The 22,277-nt window shown below is 46.4% G+C and overlaps 1 protein-coding gene across 2 annotated transcripts in view; it reads right to left on the bottom strand.

The window, feature by feature from the left end:
* MAN2A1 (mannosidase alpha class 2A member 1) overlaps positions 1-22,277 on the bottom strand; it is a 1,157,125-nt gene that overhangs the window by 887,236 nt on the left and 247,612 nt on the right. The window lies entirely within an intron of this gene.

Genomic DNA, 22,277 nt, shown 5'->3' with positions numbered 1-22,277 from the left:
AATCCGGCTTTATACCCCATCGCAATACCGCTTTGAACCTGCGGCGGTTGCATGGCGTCCTTGCTCGCGCACCATTCCTCCGTGAGCCGGCCATCTTGGTGTCCTTGGACGCTACCATGGCGTTTGATACCCTGGAATGGCCATACATCTGGGCAGCATTGGCGAAGTTTGGTTTTGGCCCGGGGTTCATCGGTTGGGTGAAATTGCTCTATGACAATCCGATGGCACAGGTAGTGGTCAACGGACGGGTATCGGCTCCCTTTATCTTGGGCAGGGGCACCCGACAGGGTTGTCCGCTGTCGCCTCTCCTATTTGCGCTTTGTTTGGAGCCCCTTGCGGAGTGGCTGCGATGGGAACCCTCGATGCGTGGTCTTAGATGGACGCCGGAATACGAGGACCGGGTCTCCTTATACGCGGACGATATACTTTTGTATCTTGCATCGCCGTGCAAATCGCTCATCGTGTTGGTGGACGTTTTGAGCTCCTTCGGTCGCAACTCCGGATTGGTCATCAACTGGGCTAAGTCCTGTGTGTACGTTCTTTCCGGGGAGGCCCCCCCCCCTTCCGCGGGGGTGCCCTATCCAGATTGCGACGTCGGGATTCACTTATTTGGGTATTTTTATAACACTGGACCCAGTGGCCCGCTACGAACGGAATCTTCTCCCCCCCCTCCAGCGCCTAAGGGCGGATGTGGCGGGTTGGCGGCGGCTGCCGCTTTCGCCACTTGGCCGGGCAGCGTTGTTCAAAATGATGTCGCTGCCACGCTTTTTGTACGCCCTACAGAACACCATGGACCTGGTGCCGGCCCGTTATTTTCGGGAGGTGGAGTGTCTCCAGCGTCGATTGTTTTGGGATGGGCGGCCGCGGATTGCTCTTGCCAAAATAACCCTGCCATGGTACGATGGGGGGGGTCGCCCTCCCGGACATTAAGCGATACTACTGGGCCTCCCAGTTGGCTGCCGTCAATCACGGGATGTATGGCCCTGCTTTGAACCCGGCTTTTGAGATGGACAAATTGCTATTGCCGGGCGGTGACTATAATCGAGCATTATACTCGGGGTCCCTCGATGCGCGGTTGACGGGCCCGACGCGGGTCGCGGTACAGGTGTGGCATGCAGCAAATGCGGCGATGGGGTGGAGGGATCGCTTGACTCGGGCTACACCACTGTATACATCTCAGCGCTTGGGCTATCTGTATACTACAAAAGGCTTTGAGAAGTGGGATACGATTGGTATCAGAACGGTAGGGGATCTCTGGACGAAAGGGAAATTCAAGACGTTCGACATGTTGAAAACTGAATATCAGTTGAATGATAGGGAATACTATCGGTATGCTCAGGTTCATCATGCCCTGTGCTCCGTGTTTCCGGACGCGGCGGCTATTCCGGAGAATTCCCCGTTGGAGGACAGGGTCTTGGACGGCCATGTGCCGGATAGCACCATTTCGCTGATTTACAAGAAGCTTATTAATGATCGGGTGGGTTTGCTGGCCTCATTGCGGGAGACTTGGATTGCCGACGGTTTGGAGCTGGACGACGAGGATTGGGTGTCAGCGGTGGCCTCCCCGAAAGAGGTGGCTATCCCGGCCCGATTGCGGTTCGTCCAGCTTAAAATACTCCACAGAGTGTACGTCACGGGGCCTGGTTTGATGCGTATGGGATATTCGGTGGATGGGTTGTGTAAGCGAGGCTGTGGGCTACTGGGGAGTTTCCTCCATATCCTGTGGGAATGTCCGGAGGTGACTCGGTTTTGGTGCAGAGTGCATGCTGTGTTAGAAGAAGTCACGCATGTGGCCTTGTTGCCGGAGGCGCGGCGATGTCTGTTGAATGTCTGGGAGCCTACTGATTACAATGCGACGCAGACGCAGTGGGTGACTCTGGGCTATATGGTAGCGAAGCGTGACATTGCACAATTGTGGAGCTCCCAGAGGCCGCCCACGGTCAGCGAGTGGAAAGAACACATGGACTGGTGTATGTTCAGAGAGAAAACGGTGTACGTGGCGAGAGGCAAGCCTGGCAAGTGGAGTAAGGTGTGGGGTCCTTGGAACTCCTATCGCGGGGATATATGTGCCCCGCCTCAGACGCGTGAGATAGATGCCGCGCTGTCGCCCTAGCCCGCGCATTCCTGTACGCTCCTGCGACATGCGACTTTGGTTTCTTCGGCCTTGCCCCCCTCCCCCTCTGTTTACCCGGGTTGGTTTACTCCCTCGATACGATGGGCACATGCTACTGTTCTAAAATTCCTTGCCTTGTGTGTTTGTTGTTTTGCGTTTCTTAAAAATATGAAACCTTTGTTTGTTCATGGACTGCAACTGCGGCCGACGGCAAGGATTTACACTCCAGTGACCCCCTTTTATGGCTTCATCGACGTGAATGTTCCAGTTGTACCTAGGGTCACACTGCATTTTAGCGGCCGGCCTATTCGTTGTAGGCCCATACTTGTATTTCTCTGAAATCGTAATAAAGGTTTTTCAAAAAAATAAAAAATAAAAAAAATAAACAATGCTGTCTCCACCTCCTTCCAGGAGGCTGCACCAGTGAGGACATAACTGGTTTTGGCTGGGTACAGACACTCTCTGCCTTTAAAGAAAAAAGGATTTTGGTGACTAAAAAGAGTGGCCCAGACCCCAGACTTTTAGATCACTTCTGGGAATCAAGAGGAACCTTTGCTAAGGAGAAGAACCGGATAAGCTGAGGAGGAATACTGGCCCTGTGCTGTTTGCTGTCTGGGGTTGGCCTGCAGTGGCTGCTTGCTGCCAAGGAAAGGAGAAGAAGGACTTTGCTGTTTGCTTTGTCACCTGCTTGAAGAAAAGATTTTTAAGGGCTTGACACTGAGCTTACCTCCTGTTCTGAAGTCTCAGGGACACAAAGACTTCACCACCAGCTCCCCTGTATTTCCTTGCTGGAAATTCTAACCTTCAAAGAGGTGCCTGTTGCTGTTTAGTATTTCTAGAGACTGTTTGTCGCTGGGAGGCGGGAGATCTATGCAACGAGAAGAAGTGTGTTGCATCCGCACCGATTCCCGGCACATCACCGAGTCACGGGGAAGAAGCGTGCCGCATCCGCACTTGGTTCCGACGCCTCGCCGAGCAACCAGGAAGAAGGGCACTGCATCCACACTGGGTCCCGATGCATCTCCAAGAGGACAGTTACAGCACCTGTTGTGCGGCTGCAACCGTGCACGCATCGTACCGGAGCGTCGCATCGAGCCGCCATTTTGTCGCATCGCATCGCATGGACGCGCCATCTTGTCGCATCGTAACCGGAACGCAGTAAGAAACCAATGCATCCCCTCCTCTCCAGTAAGTAACCGACGCATCACCTCCCCTGCGCTGCAGTAAGGAATCAACGCATTACCTACCCCGAAGCAAGGAACTAACGCATCACCTTCCCTGCGACCCTTTTGTTTGTTTTGCGAGACGCATCTAAGGTACTTTGTTGGAAAAGTGTCCCATTTACAACTATTTCTACCATTTGAAAGTCTTATTTTTATTACTTTATTGTGGATTTTTGTCGTTTGGTCTTGTTTAGATAAAGATTACTTATTTTTCTAAACTGGTCTGGTGTCCATTTGTAGTGGTTTCACTATGTTAATGTATGTGTTCACAAATGCTTTACACACTGTCTCTCAGATAAGCTTGTCTGCTCGTGCCAAGCTACCAAGGGGGTGAGCAGGGGTTATTTTAGCAGTGTATCACCCTTTCCCTGACTAGAAGCAAGGGTCCCTATCTGGACAAAGGTTCAACCCATTGCCAACTAGAGACCCCCATTTCTAACAGTCCTGATGTTCCTTCATTAAACTGTGCTATTTTTATTTAATTTAAATGTGTTGTAGGGAGAATCAGCTGATCTTTTAAGTACTGCTATTTTTAATTCTGTGTTTCTGCAGCAGAGTTTCTGGTGTGCACAATACTGGTTAGACTTAATTTCTTTAGGAGGTTCGGCTTCCCCATTCCAATACCTTATTTCTATAGCATGGTCCTGAGAGTGGTGTATTTGCACCTGATCTGGAACTTGTGAGTTAGTCACTAATTATTGGTCCTCATTGGGGAGCTTACGTTGTGCGTTGGACATCCTTCTTCCCACCTCTCCTATTAGCCGAGAAGGATCCATTAGAGGACCATTCGCCCCTGTGGCAAGGGTAATGCTGTGATCTGTCTAACTTTAGAGGGCCCAGTACGATTAGAGGGATAAATGAGTAAGTAGGGAAAGTAAGACGTAAAATTAAACCTATTATAATGCTTCTGCTGGATCAATAGCATATGTGCAGGTAAAGGCATGAAGAGCTCATCATCTAGAGAGTAGAGGAAACTGTACCTCATCGCTTTCAAGATCAGAGTGCACGCGCAGGGGGCAAACCACGAAGATGGGACCAGCACTAACTCCTCTGTGGATGATAAGGGGCCACCTACACAACATGGCTCTCTGCTAGAGACCCACCCACTCCCCGCTTGCGCCCCCGCCTCCCCTCTCCCTGTAAGCTTATAGTGGCAATAACACCAGGACTTTACACACATAGGAGCAGTACCCTACAGAGACATACGCCCACGCCCTGATTCAATAGGCCCTCAAGCTCCTGCCTGGATGGCCCCACAAATAAATAGGCCCTCACTGCCAGTCCACCTTAAGAATGTACCCCGCACGCACATGCACCCCGATCCCCCGCACGGATTTACCCACTACTGTGCATAGGGGTCAGAGACACGAGATACTGCACCACACTAGAACCTTGCCTAAATACTGAAGAAAGACACAATACTGTAACCCAGGAAGGGTCCCCCATTCTGCCAGAAGCTGTCAAATAGCGATAGAAGTTTGTTTGTTTTGTTTCCGTTTTAGAAAAACGTAAATCAAAAAAGTAGTAATGTGATTACAGGACGCAATTGCAAATGGACTATTGTGATAGTGGGATACTAAAGGTCCATAGAAAATTGTACCAGCAATATGGCCTAGGTTACATTGTAAAAATAACTTCTTTATGGCACCTCCTAAAGTTAGCGCTCTATGTGCTGGGAACGGCGCCAAGCTGCTGTTTACAGCTGGGCAACAATATACCGCATTGATGCTTGTAATATGATGTCTGTACATTGATCCTCACATGCATACTACCAATACCAATGCACAGAAAATTGGCAAGAGAGGATCCAGAAATAATGCCTTTGGGCTTTCACATATTGCATTAAAGTGATTGGAAGCCCATGTGTACGAGCTGTCCAGAAACCATGGATACTTGCCCATATATCGTTCTAAAGTTGTACTGTTGACACACTTGTATAGCTGAATAAATTAGTAATTTTTAGGTCTGGAGTTAGCCAAGACCTTATGACTTATTAAAATTATTGATGTAATGGGCACGAGCTGAAGACATGGTTACATATGCCTCTTTCTATCTATGGGAGATCAGCCATATTTAAAATGGTCTCTCTTCCTCGATTGCTTTATCAATTGCAAAATCATCCGTACCCGATCTCCCAAAAATGGTTTAGACTGGTGAACGCGGCATTGGGACAGTTTCTATGGGATGGGGGTGCAGTCCGTGTGGCCCTGCGGACTTGTTATCAATCTGCATATTGCGGGGAACTCGCCACTGCTGACATTCAATACTACTACATAGCTTCGACACTTACTGGTGTTAAATGATTGGTGGTGGTATGGGAATAGAGGGGACCCGGTATACACAGTGGATAGATGGGGGACTCGACCCTGCACACTATTCTGTACTCAGGGGACTCGACTCTGCACATTCTGTCCTCAGGTCCAAAGCTCCGAACTTTACCGCCAGCGTCCCAGGTGGTGTTTAGACTGTGGAAACAATCCCTCCGCAAGATGGGATGGTGGGGCAGGTTGACTGGGGAGACCCCGCTGTGGCACAATGGGAGATTGCCACAGTTGGCTACACTGGTGGGATTTAAGAGTTGGGATAACATAGGAATCTCTACTCTGGGGGATGTTATGAGAGGCTCAACACTAAAATTGTTCAGGACCTCCAAAAAGAATTTGATATGCCTCGAACCCAGTTCTTCAGGTACCTTCAATTTGGACACGCTATCTCCCCCAGTATTGCCGAGTTGGACGTCCTCCCCGAGTACAATCCAATCGTAGCAAAGGTGTTTATGGGGGACCTAAGGGAACACAAAATAGCCAAAATTCATCAGGCTCTGGTGACAAATAGCGCCACTACACTAGACAAACTAAGGGAAGCACGAACACTTGATCTGGGTCAGTAAGATGAGGATGATTGGGCGGAGGCGCTGGCTTCCCTGCGGGGGCGGCGATAGCCACTAAATTGTGCCTGATACAGTTCAAGTACCTGCATCGGGTCTATTATACGAGGCAGAGAGTCTGGAAGGCGGGACTGGTGGAATCACCGGGGTGCCTGAGATGTGGACACGCTGAGGGTTCCCTCATACATACAATATGGCACTGCCCGGTAATTACTAAGTTTTGGCAGGGGGTCGTGGCGTGCCTGTCAGAGGTGTTGGGCTGAGACATCCCCGTGTTACTGAGATTGAGTATACTCCAAATTATGGAGGGTATTGGAGGCAATCTGTATAAACGCCACTTTTCACTCTTAGGGCTTACTTTGGCTAAGAGGGATATTGCAAAAATGTGGAAGCCAGCGACCTCGCCAAAGCTATCTGCCTGGAAAAAGGGTTTGGACTTTTGTATGGGCATGGAGCAATCAATGTTTAAGGCTCGGGGTTCCCGCAGAAACATTCGAAAATTTGGAAAAAATGGGCTGATGGTTGGAGTCAACGAACTCAGGGGGAACTGATGCTTTGACATGGATACCGGAGGAAACGAGACAGAGGGGCGTGTGAAGTAGCATGGTGTGGCTTATACGTGGCGGCTGGGTAGCTTCAAAGATCTGGGTCATGGGATGGCAGCAGCACACTGTGGAGGGGGGGTTCATAAAAGGGAAAATGGTATGGTTATATACTTGTATATGACTATTGTAAACGAGATGTCAATAGCAATACATTGTGGTTTGATAATTGTCGACAGCTTCCTGAGATAGGGAGCGCCGAAAGTTATGTAACAATTGACATAATAAAATATGTTCATACATTTTTATTTATTTATGTAATATACTTACCTAGAGAGGCTTTCAGGAAGCCCTCTTTATTCATTGGCCTACTTTGGTCTCATTTACATATTTCTTTCACCCACTAAGCACATGCACACAAAAAAATAATTCCCTTCAGTACTAGAGACTACTATGGCAAAGCACTTTGAGAACAAAACAAAATATTTTTTGCGATTTTCTTTGTATTTCTTTTTTAAATATTGGCAAGGGTGTGGTAGCTCAAAACAAAACAAGCATTGAAAATAGTCAAAAGCCTGGCAGCCCTATTGGTTTTGCCAACTGGTTTTGATATAAATGTTTCAGTACTTAAGAATATTTTTACTGTGCAACAACATTTCATGTATGTCCTTTACAAATTAAATACTATCCAGAGTGGAAAAGTTGATAATTTCATTTGACTGAAAAGCACTGCCGTAAACTAGTGAAAAACATATTTTGTCATATTCGCAATTCGGAATAACCTTCATGAAATGTGCACTGATGAAAAATGTAATGTGAGCAATTGTGTGAATCACAGCAGAGAACGTGCTCTAGGTGATGAAGGTGTATTAATCACAGATCAGAACTGCAGGGATTCGAATATGACAATGTCCACATAATACACTGAGGATTTGAGTTTATTTCTGAATGTAGTCGTGCTGCCTACAGCACAAACACTCAACATTCTTGGAAGCTGCAAGAAAGTTAACAAGTTGCATACAGCACAGCACCGAAACAGCAGCAGCCACAGTTCGGTTTCAGAGTGAAGCCGTCCGCAGCTCGTGCACCAACTCGCACATTTACCCAGTCAGGGCATGGGCATATAGACAACCAGTGTTTGTTCAAAAGAGGCACGCAGGTCCAGTCCGAAGCTGGGTGCATTGTCAATGAATTTCAGAGTAGAGCCGTCTGCAACTCATGCACTAACTGATACCGTTAAGGAGAGAGAGGCTGTATGTACACAGTGTATTTTGCTCAGAAACTGGTGAACACTGCACACGTTCTGCGTCGACCAGCACATGATGTAGTTCCAGTTGTACAAACAGAGATGTAATCGCAAATGAACTTTTACACATGTGCACTTAAATTCAATTCAATCACAGCTGTATTCGATTGATGATTAAAACAATCATAAAAGCGGATTAAAAAACATACAGATATTACATAATAAAAATTGTTTTAAAAGAGATCACAATATAAGTTGAAGTATAAAACAAATGTTAATTCATACAATCATTAAAAGGAGCATATGTGGAGATAAAAGAAGCGTCCATAGTCATATACTAAAACTTTTCCTTAGATGAACAACTTTTTTTTTAAAACATTGATACTCTCCAGACCGAGTGGACCTTATCTAGATATTGTAAAGAAATAAACGCCGGGCGACACAGTCTGATCCCCAGAGTTTTTAAAATTGGGACAATCCACATCTTTCTTAAATCGCTCTAAAATTTACAAAATAAAAATACATGGATAGTGGATTGACCCGAAGTATTATCACATGGGCACACTTTCAGTTCCCGGTCCCAGTCATGCATTTTTGGGAAGCTTACAATTCTGTGGAATATTCCGAATCTAAATTGTGTCAATAGAAACCGGTCATAAATTGCAGGTACAACAGTTAAGTATGGTTGGATGGTAAAACAAGTTAAAATCATTTGATTTTGCTGTACACTGGGCTTGACAATCTCGCCAGACAATCTTAACGAGTCCAATAGAAGCCCCTCTTTCTTTAGGTCCTTTCTATTTACAAATGACATACTATTTGGATCGGTAAAGTAGTCCAGATGGCCAAGGTCCTTCATAAAATCTCAAAAGTAACTTAACCATGGGAGTTTTGAAGCCCCTTCCAATCTTAAACAGTCTGTTAGGATATCCCTATTTACTAAGGGTTCCACTGTTGACCAGATCTTATGCCATAGTAAAACGCGATCCACTTTTATTAGGTCAGAGATATAGGGTATACCCAGCTCAGCGTGACAGGCGTATAAGGGAGAGCTACTCGTAACAGACAATAAAAACTTCAGAAACGCATTTTCCACTACTTGTATGGAATGCGTGTCTGTAAAACCCCAGAGCCCTGCCCCATCCAAAACTGTGGTAACGCTTTTCGCTTTGTACATCTGCAGGAGCTCCACTGGGGGACTCCTGCCTAGCTTTCTACTAAAATGAGCCAGCGCAGAAGTAGTTCTTGAAAAAACTAATTTCTTGCCTAATATAGCCTGGGTCCAAGAATCATCCTGGTCGAAAAGTATTCCCAGGTAGGAAAATCTCCTTGTAGGCTCTATTTTCTGGCCGTCTAGATACATGTCCCTGCATCTCCGGCTGCCCCGACCACACCGCATTATAAAGGTCTTGGAAGTATTTACCCTCCGGCCAAGATTACTCATAAACCCAAAGAAAATATCCAAGACCCTTTGCAGACCTACTTGTGTGCGTGACCGTGACATTAAAACGGCATCGTCTGCATAAAGAAGGGCAGGTATGGGGCGCCCAGCTATCTGGAGGAATTCTTTATTATCTTTAAGCAGTGCATCACCTAGTCCGTTAATGTAAAGATTGAAAAGGAAGGGGCCAGCACACATCCTTGCCTGACCCCCTTCCTTTGGGAGATTGGGGCAGTGCAAATGCCCCCCAGACCAAATCTAACACGTGTCTGTGCATCATTATAAAAACGTTGGAGAAAATAAATGATTTGCGGGTCCATCCCCATTTCCTCGAGGATATCCCACAGCTTCGCATGTATTACTGAATCAAAAGCTGCGGTGAGATCCACAAAGGCTAAAAACAATCTCCCATTTTTTGCCCTTGTATACTTTCCTACCAGAATTAGCAAATTCAGACTCTGCTCTATGGTCCCCATCCCTTCTCGGAAGCCATATTGGAGGTCAGAGAGGACTTTATTGTCCTCTGCCCACACATCCAAATGTTCTAAAACTATACGCCCCACTACCTTTGTGATGGTATCCAATAGTGAGATGGGCCTATAGCATCCGGGATCCTGATGGTTCCCCTTTTCAAAAATTGGGACTATTGTTGACTCAGCCCAAGTTGAGGGGAAGGGGGCCGAGACGCTGGCATTGATAACCTGAGTTACAAGTTGACCCAATAAGGTCAAGTTAGACTTCAACAGATCAACCAGGACCCCGTCCGGCCCTGGCGCCTTTCATCCCTTGCTCATAGATATTGCTCGATTCACCTCGTCTAGAGAATATTGGAGGTTAGAGTACTTAATCAGAGGGGTCTGGTCAATACCCTCCTGCCTGTTCTCAGCACTACCTCCGTCATTAAAGATCCTTGAGAAATGGTTAATCCATTCCTCTTCGCTAATAGAGATTTCAATTGCGGGGCCACATTCAGGCATCAAAAAAGGCAATTTAATAATTTTCCAAAAAGTCGCACTGTCTCTCGCTAGCGAGGCAGTGTGCAAGGATTCCCATGCTTCATTTCTCAGATTCAATTTTCTTCCTTTAATGGCTGATCTATAGACCCTTCTTGTATGCCTCACTTTTGCTGGGTTTCGGGGGATTTTATGTAGTTTGTTTTTTAAATTTGTGTAGGTACGAGTACATTTCGGATCAAACCATCCCTGTGATTTCCCTTTTCTAGATTCCTGGGTCCATAATGCCTCCCTTACACCACCTGTTATGGTTTGAAAAGAGGTCAATATGCTATCTGGCCAGGCTGTATCACTCAGGCAGGTCTCAAAAGTCCGATTACATTTGGAGATCACTTTTTTAGTGATTAGTACAGGGTCTATCTTGTCCCATCGCAGAGTGTAGCCATTCACCCTGTTGAGTTTGATGTTAGTTAAAACATGATCCATATTATCGTGCCTGCCAAAACTACCTTCCGGCAAGGTTAAAAAAAGGCACAAGGGGAATGGTCATCAATACAATACTTATGAAGTCTGTGTGCATAGTTGTTAGATACCAAAATAAAGTCAATAGTAGTAAGTAAGCCCCTTCCACTAAAAGTGTGACTCATAGGCAGAGGGATGGGACATAGCTCGCTGTCAAAGCCTAAATTATTGCCAAAAACCACTTCGTTATACAAGTCCCCCTGCAATGAATGCCAAAAATGGGTGTTACTAGGCCCAGCTCCAGTTATGAAGCCACAGTTTTTTCCATCAGCATTTGGATAGAGGGCACAATTAAAGTCATCTACCACAATTACCATAACATCTTTATAAGGGGGGGCGGAGCTAGCCACGGAACGAGATGGCCGCTAACTAAGCGAGCTCCTCGTGGATGGACACCTGATTTATCCTTCAAAATCCTTCCAAAAACAGACTCAACACGACTGAAACCAGTGTGAAACAGAGTGTGATGGAAGTGCGGGCGCCAGTGAGCGCAAAAGATAAGAAACTTTGGTGTAAACTCACGAAAAGCTGACCGACGTGCTGAGGCCCAAGAAGTGAAAGTGAAACGGGAGCCGCGGGCGGCAGTAGTCATCTCAGCCGCGACGTAAAACACGCAACGCGGCTGTGAGGAGAGGCCGGGTCCGCTGCACATCTGACATCAATATTACAAAAAACAAGAGCAACCCATATGTCCTTGTGAACTGGGTATTTGTATTAAACAAGAAAAAAAGTCCACAAGGAACTTATTTAATTTAGTACATTTGTCAATAGGGAGTAAAAATTATACTCACAACCGATTAAATCAAAAAGGAAAATATAACGAGGATTATTTCACTTTGCCAACAGGAATTCAATAACCGTAATTACTTAGGTAGCCTGGAGAATTTATTTACTTCAGCCGAAGTAAATGTAATTTATTTCATAAATCACAATTATATCACAAACAGTTTTTAATTTTTCAGGCACAGGTGAAAGAAGTGAAAAAGTGAAACAGTGAACCCAGTGAAGTGATCATAGCCTATAAGGTGAATTTAATATTTAGAAGGTCTTTAAAAACAACAATGAGAGGCATTAGACGATATGACGAATCTTTTTTGCTCTCTCTTGATTGGTGTCGACGGCGTTTCAACCCACTCTGGATGGGGGGTCTCTTCAGGACAATTATCTAGGAACTATTAGTAATCTTGTATCTCCTTGTTCACGACAAGCAACGAGAACAGGGCAACTGAATGCACTTAATCGTATCCAATGAGGCTTGACAATGGATCTTGTCCGCTGTGTCCGTTATCTTTAAGGATCTCAGGTCGATTACCAGTTAGGTTCGTATTGAAATTCGCGGACAGATAAAACGAGTAAAGCGTCTATATATATATATAGACTCTCAATCAATTCCAATGGATATTAAGGAGAAGACGAGTAAAGCCTCTGACAGGACCCACTAGATCGGTACCCTTAAAGATAACGGACACAGTGGACAAGATCCATTGTCAAGCCTCATTGGATACGATTAAGTGCATTCAGTTGCCCTGTTCTCGTTGTTTGTCGTGAACAAGGAGATACAAGATTACTAATAGTTCCCAGATAATTGTCCTGAAGAGACCCCCCATCCAGAGAGGGTTGAAACGTCGTCGACACCAACCAAGAGAGAGCAAAAAAGATTCGTCATATCGTCCAATGCCTCTCATTGTTGTTTTTAAAGACCTTCTAAATATTAAATTCACCTTATAGGCTATGATCACTTCACTGGGTTCACTGTTTCACTTTTTCACTTCTTTCACCTGTGCCTGAAAAATTAAAAACTGTTTGTGATATAATTGTGATTTATGAAATAAATTACATTTACTTCGGCTGAAGTAAATAAATTCTCCAGGCTACCTAAGTAATTACGGTTATTGAATTCCTGTTGGCAAAGTGAAATAATCCTTGTTATATTTTCCTTTTTGATTTAATCGGTTGTGAGTATAATTTTTACTCCCTATTGACAAATGTACTAAATTAAATAAGTTCCTTGTGGACTTTTTTTCTTGTTTAAAGCACATCTGACATCGGCCCTGAGGTCCGGAGGGATAGTGGCACTGCCGGAGATACCAACCGGAACCGTCGCAGTGGTGAGTGTGGTAGTGAGGGGCACAGGCGGGAGGCCCTGGAATTTCAAATGAACCACCGCGGGCGAAAACAGAAAAGTGCGGGCTGACTCCTGGGGCTCTAATTGCTGACTGCCTGTGGCACCTGCCATAGAGACTGCCGCGCTTGCACACTGGGCTGGGCAGAAGAGTGACGGTACAGCACCAGCGGGGGCCACATTATAGCGCAAGGTGCAACAAATCGCTCTGAGCAGGGGGTGCTATATAAATTACACAACGAGGATACCCAACAATTAAACGGCCCACTGCGGGTCCGAGGCTGTTTTAGTCACTGTGAGAGCGGCGCTGATGCGCAAAAAGAAGCTGGCCTAGGCGGATGAGGGGCTATGAGGCTTGCACACATGAGGGCCCCTGCCTAAACAGACCCTGCGCAACACACTGCATTGCTGAGGAGGCCCCTTTGGGCATTGAGTGTTCCCCTATCTTGACTCACCCTGCTGACATCTCTTACGCTGCGGAGTTCCAGTGGAGGTCCAGCGGGCAGAATCCATAGCTCCGGGTGGGCTGCGTGGAGGGGGCTGTGACTCGCATCACTCCAGATGCTAAGACACGAACACTACAGGAGGCCAGGCATAAACGCATTCAGTAGGCTCAGCAGTAACAGCAAGTATACGCGGAAGACGGACTCAAGGCACTAAGGAACCATACCTACATCGCCAAACGGCTGTAGAGCCCAGAACTATACCTGCGGGTCACAATCTGGCGCAGAACGGCCCCTGAGGTAGGCGATTGCTTGGAGTGGGTCGGCCCTGCATCTGGGGACCTTCTGCGAGGTCTGTCTGGAACGGATCACACTTGGACACTACTGCGCTCGGCGAACCTGCGGGTCAGATTAAACCCACACTTGCACCATGGGTAAAACAGACCGCACTCAGCCCAAAATAAACTTTGAGCAGGCGAAGAAACAACAAGATCGCAGCCCTGATGAGCAAACAACGGCGCAGGCAGCGGATGGTGCGACAGGAGGAGTGTTGAATGATGATATACACACCATGTTTACCACGATCCAAGTCGCACTAACAAACATCGATGGGAAAATAGATTCACTGACGTACAGAGTTGACAGAATGTCTGAACGCATAGACAAGCACACAGAAAGAATAGATATGGCAGAATGCAGGATATCTGAACCTTAAGATGGACAAATGCAGATGGAGGTGAAACAAACAAGGATGGAGAAACAACTCGTGGCAATGACGGCGAAGGCGGAGGACTTGGAAGCGAGGTCCCGCAGAAACAACATCCGCCTAACGGGAGTTTCGGAAACAACAAATACCGGACCGATGGAGCGCTATGTGGAGCAACTACTTATTTCCATGCTGGGACGAGACACTTTCTCAGATATATTCATAGTCGAGAGGGCTCACAGATCCCTGGCACCAAAACCTCCAACTGGATCCCGACCGAGACCGATCATAGCCGGAATCCTGAATTACAGGGCCAGAGATGGGGCGCTCCGTAGGGCCAGAGAAATGGGTAAACTAACTCATGAAGGGATGGATATCTCTCTGTACCCAGACTTCACTGCATCTGTGCAGGAGGCAAGGAAGAAGTTCGGTATAGCGAACAGAAATTAAGAGAATTAAACATACCGTATGCTATGCTGTACCCAGCGAGGCTCAGAATCACAGACGGCGGAAAATCGCGGATTTACACCGAACCTCAGGAAGTGATGAAGTTCATACAACCAGAAAGGGCAGACGAGTGCGCGGAGAAGGTCGCCGAGAGGAGAGCAGGGAGAACTCTCTACGACATCAGATGTTGAATGATCGGATATCTCACAGAAATGCAATAAGCCACAGCAGCGGTCGGCAGGCGTGCCAAAGCGCAGTTACACACTCTTAGATGGTGAAAGTGAAGAAAGGCATTGGACAACATTCAGATGTGGGGCGGACTATCCCCTGAAGGACCAGATAAGTCTATAGACAATGCCTTCTGTTTATACTTTGTTTGAGACAATAATGTTCATGATGCCATGTATGGGACCGTTGGCCGCTGGAGCACAGGTTATTTTCCACAGAACTACCCAATAGATACTGTGACGTGTTGAGTTCTGATATATGTGACGACAAGCTACTCATTGTTTGTTTTTTGTTTTTTTCTTTCCTTTTTACGGGGAAATGTTCTACGGATTTGTTGGGAATGTCTCCACCAGCAAGGGAAGGGTGGAGTGGGAGGGGGAGGGCAAGGGAGCTAAGGGGCAAATTCTGACCAGTGGTACATCGACAAACAAGAACAGGAGTGACAACATGAGACATCTTAGACACCGCAACTGGGGGGATGGCAGCGACACAGCAGATGAATGACACTCTAAAGTATCACAGAGCGCTGACGTTCCTAACATGGAATGTCAGAGGTCTCCACAATCCACAGACAATACGCAAAATATTGGCATATTTAGACAGACACAACGTAGATGTGGCTTGTGTACAAGAAACACACCTGACAGACCTCAGGGAGAAGCAGATAGGGGCCCGATGGGCTATTTACAAGCTGTCATCGTCTTACTCCTCATACGCTAGGGGGGTCCTGCTGTTAGTGAAACGCAACACACCTTTTACGCTTATAAAATCTGTAAAAGATAATCAAGGACGCTATGTTGTAGTGAAGGGATGTTTTGCTGGCACAGTATTAACAATTGTCAATGTGTACGGGCCGAACATCGTCCACCCATCTTTTTACATGTAAATCTGGACACAGCTCAGTGCCTTACAACCCACAGCCATTCTATGGGGTGGGGACTTTAATACTTGTTTAGACCCCACATTAGACAGATCCATGGGAAACGACAGATACGGTAAACACTCAGCAAAAGTCCGAAGAGAGGGGTTGAAAGATTGGGACATGGTGGACATATGGAGGCTACGAAACCCAGACCGAAGAGAAGGTACCTGTTTTTCACTGACACACCTTACATGGTCCAGGCTCGACTACTGGCTAGGGACTCGGGCATGTGCACATGGACAATTGACATAGACCAATTACCCAAAACACTTTCTGATCACGCCCCAGTACGAATAAAATTAGCAATCCCGACACACCCCGCGGCAATTCACATGGAGACTAAGACAATCTGCGCTTCAAGACCAGGTGTTCCGAGAGGAACTCCGACAGGCAATAATGGAACATTTCGAACACAATTCTGGATCGGTTACTAGCACCAAGACAATTTGGGAGGCTTTCAAAGCCACCATCAGGGGCCATTGTACTAGTAAACATGCAGGCATCCTTAGAGACATTCAACAACAACTGAAAAGGATAGAAGCTGACATCACTAGACTGGAACAGGAATTTAAAGCTACTCGCAATAGCTCGCTGCTAACTGACATCAGGACACAGATAGATAAATATAATGAGTTTGCTGATGACAACGTAAAATACATCTCGCGTAAATACACAGCTAGAAGCTATGGAGAAGGTGGGAGGCCGGGACGGGCACTGTCACATAAACTCAGACCCACCCACACCACGGCGTACATAATGCAGATCCAGAATGATCAGCGCCAACCAGTATATGACACCCCGGCAATACTAGACTGCTTCACTAAATACTATGCTAAATTATACGAGGCCCAGGCGAAGGTCCCTACATCAGATATACATGAATACTTGGATGATGTGGCACTGGCGTGGCTGTCAGATACACACCGAGAGTACTTCTGCCACTATATAACTAAAAACGAAATTGTAGATGCCATTAACTCTCTCCCAAATAATAAGGCCCTGGGACTAGATGGACTCCTGGGGGAATTTTATAAAGAATTTCGAGACCTGTTGGTTCCACATCTAGCTGAAATGTTTGAGGAGGCGTATGAGGAGAGCACATTCCCGGTATCCTTAAGTGAGGCACTTCTGATAGCACTACCGAAACCGGGAAAAGACCCTAAGACCCTACTGAATGTGAGTCGTACAGGCCACTATCCCTGATAAACATAGATGCCAAGATACTGGCAAAAATAATAGCAACCAGGATACAACCTTTATTGTGCAATTTAGTGTTGCCGGACCAGACAGGCTTCACGCCAACACGATCCACCACCCACAATATACGTATCATATTTGCGTTGTACCACCAACTAGACCCGGACATGCCAGCGGCTGCGGCCCTGTTGGACGCAGCCAAGGCATTTGACTCGGTGGAGTGGGACTTCATGTTTGTCACTCTCCGTAGGATGGGGTTCCCAGAACAATTTTGAAAATGATTATCATTGCTATATGCCACACCTAAAGCATGGGTTAGAATAAACTGGAACACTTCCATCACCAATGCTAGTTGCACTAATTCTGGAACCATTGGCCTGCAAAATCAGGCAGAAACACTCTGAGGCTGCCCTGCAGTTTGACCTTCCGCTCATAGGCATTGCCCTATACGCAGACGATATGGTCCTCTACGCGACGCACCCTGACAAGAATTTAAACCCTCTCATAAGAGAATATATCCGGCATGAGAAATTCTCAGGCCTCTGAATAAACTGGGATAAATGAGTCGAGATACCCCTCACTACCGATACTCTGGAACCTGACTTAGACTACCTACTAAAATGGCAAACAGATCCCGTAAAATACTTAGGAATCTGGATTCATCGAGATCCAGAATTGGTAGTTAGAGAAAACTATGGTAAAGCGCTGGTGAGGTTGGAAGAACAGGTGGATAAATGGATCAGAATGCCTCTCTCCATGGCGGACAGGATAGCAATACAGAAAATGATCTTACTAACTAGGTTTTTGTACCTATTCTGAAACATACCGATATGGTTGACCAAGGCATTTTTTGTGAGGATACGCTCTATATTGCAACGACTAACAAGGGCAGGAAAGCAAACTACGACTAGTTGGAGGACCCTGACCCAACCATCTAGGGGGCTTTGGGGCACCAGATTTCCAACTATATTTCCTCTGCGCACAAGCTCAGCATGCACACTATTGGACGATACCACACGCACATATCCCACATATTGGGATATAAGGATAGCGCGCGTCCCACACCACTGACGGCTCTTATAGCGGACCCGATGAAGTATACACCACGAGATAAGATACAATGCACCTCTAGAGCATGGCACGCACTGGCACACAAGCTCCCAATCTACGCACGGGCGCTACCCACGGCGAGGCATTCCAAGATAACTGTCACGCAGGAAAAGAAAATGTATGATCTATTGGTAGAGATGGGGCTGACCACTTTGGGCTCCATATTCCCACATAATAAATTCATTAACTTGACAGACCCCTCACTTTGCGCCCATCAGTCCCCTTTGAAGAAATTTGCGTACTTACGACTGCGCACGGCACTACGGACATTATATACCACATTCCCAGAAGAACCCATGTAATTAAACACGCTACAAATACTATTAACAGCATCAACACGCAAGAACTTGGTGACGCGCCTATACAACGAGGCCCAAGAAGAACAGGCGGAGAAGTCAAATATCGCGGCAAATAGATGGGAAACAGCACTGGGTGAGAGAATAGATGAACAAGACTGGAAGTACAGCTGCGCACAACTTAGACTTCTCACATCAAACTGCAACTTGCTCATTGTCCACTTTAAGTTCCTTCACCAATTATATTACACGCCGGCTAAACTACATAGCTTTGGACTTAGAGAGACAGATAACTGCCAGAGATGTAGTGCCCCGGGCACTTACTTCTTACATATGTCCTGATCATGCCCTCAGCTACAAATATATTGGCGAGACATCACTAATACACTCACTGCAATGCTATCGGAGCAGATTCCCAACACACCACTGGTGTGTATACTAGGAGTCAGGACGCTTAAATATGCTAGACGTAGGAAATTTTTAGCGATCTCATTATTACTTGCTAAGAGGAGAATAGCTATACAGACCCGTGTCTGTGGCTGGCAGCATCCATTTTGTGATGCCAGGGCTCTGTTAGCTGGTACTGGGTATACCGGTGCTGTCATGTCTCTCCTTCTAGAAGGGTGGGGATCATACTCCCACACCAGTTACTGGTGTGGGAGTATGATTCCAAGGTGTTTGACACCAAACGCGACATGTTTCCGTGCAGCCAGTCCAAAGTTAGCATTTACCGTTTGGTTATAATGCACTTAAGAGTATATGGTCAGGCTGCATCACAGACAACCCAGGAGAAGCAAGAGACCCCCAAGACTCAAAGACTGGATCACGGATATGACATACTGCAAAACGACGTTAGAGACCTATGTAGAAGACATTCCACAAGCCTCAAGGCCCAGAGATTTCTGGGAACCACTTGTCCAATACTTACAGATGACTGCAGAACTTGATACCACAGACGACCTATACGAACACACTAGGTACATAGAAATGGGGCGGGTAAATAACAAAGCAGCAGGCACATACATATGGTCCAATGTAGCGAACTAGGTTGGGGAGAAAGACTTCAGCGAATCAGGTTGCCATCTACTGAAATAATGCACAGTGACAAATGAACAGTATATGATGTAGCTTGTACTCTCATGTGCTTTGTAAGGCTAATATGTAAAGAAATGTATTGGTTTCAAACAAATGTGACTACTGGTTGGATAAATAAAAAGTAAAAAAATAAAAAATAAAACATCTTTATAAAAAGAAATTCCACACATGTTTTTTTATATCACAGTCAAGTTTTTTCAACACTTTATTCACATTTGCGCGCGGAATATTGTTGTAGAAATTGACCAGGACAATGTAATTGTTCTTATCCATATCACTTTTGAGCATTTGATAGTTAACTTCCTGAACCTTCAGCACAATGTCCTTTGATTTTCAATTATTGGATACATAAGTGCTGAGCCCTCCCTTAGCCCTCCCACGTTGGCCCTCGACCGCTGGGGGTGGGGAAAGTTTTAAATCCATTAATATGGATAGGATCTTTGACCCAAGTTTCTTGGAGGCATAGTAAATCATTGTTTGTTATAAAATCGCACCAAATAGGATTTGTCAACTTGGCCCGTAATCCCGCAATATTCCAGGAGAATAGTTTACATACATCTTTAGTTCCCTCGAAGCGATTAGCTGGTGCTGCCATACCAGAAACAAGGGGATTATCAATACTAATGATCGGATCAGAAGAGTTGTGTTTATCTTCCTCCGGGAGTCTACCGAAGGTCAATTTTGTGGGCTCCCTACCCTCTGTCCCTTCATCAGTAAGGACACCAGGTGACGTGGGAGTACATGTACCTGGGTGAGATAGTGCCGAGTGGTAGTCACTATTTTGCGTCATGTGCCCTCGGGGCCTCTTATCTTCAGGATTGTCAGCTGAGGGGTGAATTGCTATGTCATACACAGGTGCACACTGGTCGTCATATGTGTAGGAGAGTAGGATCTGCTTCTTATGGTTACCCCCACTTTTTGCTGATGTTTCACTGTTTTTCGACTTTAGTCTGGCTGGGGCCCTGCTATTCAGGACCCCAGCCTATCTGTTTCCTCTCTAAATTGATTCCATGTACCTTACGTACACCACAGATTGGATTCTGGGGTGCCCTTAGAAGTCCCTAGTATATGGTATACTATGTACCCAGGGCATAGGTACCCCAGAGGCCTACCAGGGGCTGCAGCATGTATTATGCCACGCCTGGGAAGCCCTCCAAAATGACACCACAGGTCTGCTACTACAGCCTGGGTAAGGTGGTGCATGCACCCCTTACTGAGGTATAGGTTCACTATACCTCACCCCATCACTGCACATATAAACCTATAAGTCACCCCCTATGGCAGGCCTTCTCAATCCTGAAGACAGGGTGCTAGGTTTTGTGAGAGAGGGTGCCCATGGACGTGCAGAGCCCCTCTGCAGCCTTCGGAATCTCTTCTCCGGGGTTGTCTGTGATGCAGCCTGACCATATACTCTTAAGTGCATTATAACCAAACGTTAAATGCTAACTTTGGACTGGCTGCACGGAAACATGTCGTGTTTGGTGTCAAACACCTTGGAATCATACCCCCACACCAGTAACTGGTGTGGGAGTATGATCCCCACCCTTCTAGAGGGAGAGACATGACAGCACCAGTATACCCAGTACCAGCTAACCCTGGCATCACAAAATGGATGCTGCCAGCCACAGACACGGGTCTGGCCTCCTGCTGCTGACCGAAACTCCGGCAGGCCTGGACAATAGGTTTCCTGTCACAGGGAGGTGTTACCACCTCCCAGACAGGCCTTAGTGGATTAGGGCTGGGTGGGAGCACTCCAGGAGTGCTTTGAAGTCTGCACTGGGGGGACAATTGGTGTCCCTGTGCATAGTCCAGCTCAAACCGGTTGCAGGGGCGAAACTGGACAAAGGAAATGGGTGTAGCCACCGCTCTTTCCAAACCCTCCCATAGGTGGGTCCCCAGAGTAAGTCCAACCCCTTCCTTGGGTATAAAGAAGGAACCCCTGTCCTTAGGACTTTAGATTATACCTGGATGAAACTCTGCTACAGAAATCCAGGAACTTCGACGAACAACACGACTCGATGACTGAAGAACCTCTCTTGGAGTAAAAGGAGTTACTCCCCTGCTTGGCAGGCACCAAAGACGTATCTGTCCGGTCTGCATCTCCGAAGCTCCCGCCGGACGCCGAAGAATTTGCAACACAGGAGGTGGGATTCCAGACTTCCCGGAGGCTGACCCGAGTCCCCAGCAAAGCTGAGATCCGTAGCCCTCGTGGGTACCGTAGAACAGGAACCCCTGGACACCGTACACATTTGCAAGTGCATCAGCTTCTCGACGTCCCTTGAGGTTGCTTCCACTCTATTGGTTTTCCGGTGGATGTTCACGAGGTGTCTCTCTTTGTATATTTAGTTGGTGATGGTATTGATTGTTGTATTACTATATATTCTTCTGTATCTAAAAAGTAATTTGTGCATTTGTTTGTTGTAGCCCTGATGAAGTCTGAGGTTATTTGCCTATAGACGAAACACGTGTTGGCTCAACTTGTGGCTACCTGTTATGTTGAAGGACTGAAGCTCATTTTATTTGGCTACATATAAAAATGGAATAAAACATCATGAAAACGGCTTGAGAAGACTACTACTTGGATTTATTACAATACTGCTTCTGTGACTGTGGCTCAGGACTTTGAATTTTTGGGTCATGTTAGGAAATTACTGAAACAACGTTTTCTCCTCTAACAGCAACACTGGGTCACATATTTATGAGCTGCACACATCCACGGTTCTGATGTTTACTTTGCTTAATAACGTGTGTCCCTCTCAGTAACTGGTTGTCACCTCGTTTTGC

This window comes from Triturus cristatus, chromosome 2_1 (assembly GCF_964204655.1).
Source record: "Triturus cristatus chromosome 2_1, aTriCri1.1, whole genome shotgun sequence".
NCBI lineage: Eukaryota > Metazoa > Chordata > Amphibia > Caudata > Salamandridae > Triturus > Triturus cristatus.
The sequence above is the reverse complement of the archived record's forward strand: the minus strand, read 5'-3'. Positions and strand labels throughout refer to the sequence as shown.